Below are 1,790 nucleotides of genomic sequence, written 5' to 3'. Positions count from 1 at the left end.
CCTGTCTCACAGGGGTTAGGGGAGAGTGGCTTATTGTGGACCCCATGGATAGCCAAATTGAAACTTCTCAGGGTGGAAGGTGGAGGTCATGGCACTGATCATCAGACTTGGTGGCTCTGTGACTCTGCAAATCTCAGGGGCAAATTGCTCAGCTTCAGAGCACCTCCCCTCCTTGCCACAGTCAGAAGCCTTTCCTTCCTTGCTGTTCCTGGCAAATGTTCTGGATGTGCCCCTATGTGTAGCCTGTGCCCCTCCCTTTGGCCAGCAGCCCACCCTCTGACCCAGGGCCCCACACTGTGCCCTCTCTTGGGCTAGGCCAGGGGCATTCTCTACAGGATGCAGGTGAGATGTCACTGCTTTCATGATTCACAGCTTATAGCAGATGGTGTCCCGCACCTGCAGAATTAAGTCCCAGGACTTGAGAGTTTGGTACTTCTAACAGAAAATGAGACCAGCTACAGTTTTTCCTGCCACGTCCCCTCCAGTCTGATCTCTCACTAAGTCCTGTGTGTTGAGCTTGCCCTTCCAAACACACATACACTCACACACATGCATGCACATGCACGCACACACTCCTGGTTTACCTCACCCTCAGCATGATTACGACCTGGCCAGAGGCTGGACCTCTATCACCCTCATTGCTGCTGCCCTCAAGATGGTATCCATATCCTCTCTAGGGAGACTTTCCTATCCACTTCCCCACCAATCACGCTACCACTTTATTATTACATTTAGTCTGCTATAGTGTAATCACTATATGTCTAAAGGCTAGACCACTAGGAAATTTGTGGTCTCGCTTAATTTTATGACCACTGTAATAAAGTGACTACTTGGACATGAAAAGAGCAGACCGGTCACTACGACTAAATAGTTTGTCCATAACAGACCCTTTTCTATATAATAAGTTATATGATAAAGTATTATAAATCAAAAGAGAAAGTAAATAATGAGCAAATGGTAACGAGGCAATCGGTTCTTTACAGGAGAGGGAAATCCTACTGTAAAATAAATTTTATTTCGATTGTTGTAGTTTTAAAATATGTCCACACATCCTTTATATTCCTCCTTTCAAGCAATGGAGTTTAATTCTCCTCTCCTTGAGTGTGGGCTAGATGAATAGTACAATTTAGCTTCAGAGACTAGGGCATAAAGCATTGTGGCTTCTGCCTGGCTGTCTCTATTGACCGCGTGCTGCCGCAGCATAAGGACAGTTGAGTAAGCGTGCGGAGAGGCCCACGTGGTGGGGACCTGAGGCCTCCTGCAAACAGCCATGTCTGAGAGCCACCTTAGAAGAAGATTCTCTCCAGGCACACCTTCGAATGGCTGCAGCCCCAGTCAACGTCTTACCAACAATCTCAGGAGAGGCCTTGAGACAGAACCACTCAGTGACGATACTTTCAAATTTTTACCCAAAGCAACTGTGAGATAATGTTTGTTGTTTGAAGTCACCAAATTTGGGGGGGCAATTTGTTATTCAGCAATAAGTCACTAATACAAAAATGAAAAAGCAAAATATAAAATAAGTTAGAAGAAAACAAGAGTAGACCTTGGAGGGAAAAGGACCCTCTAAACATCAAGGAAAGATTCCTGGGTTACCTGAATACAGGTTTCACCAGCCGCATAACAAATCTTGCCTCATCGACCACATAATTGGATGATGACAGCTCACAGTGCAGAGTTCAGTGTGTGCCATAGGGCCTCTTTCTTTTTGCCTTTTTAAGGTTCCTTGATGGTGACAAGACTATTAGAGTTCACCCAAGATTCATAAATTCCTCTGCTTCTCAGCTTCC

The sequence above is a fragment of the Pteropus vampyrus genome, unplaced genomic scaffold (genome assembly GCF_000151845.1).
Source record: "Pteropus vampyrus isolate Shadow unplaced genomic scaffold, Pvam_2.0 Scaffold197, whole genome shotgun sequence".
NCBI lineage: Eukaryota > Metazoa > Chordata > Mammalia > Chiroptera > Pteropodidae > Pteropus > Pteropus vampyrus.
Note: the sequence above shows the minus strand (reverse complement) of the source record.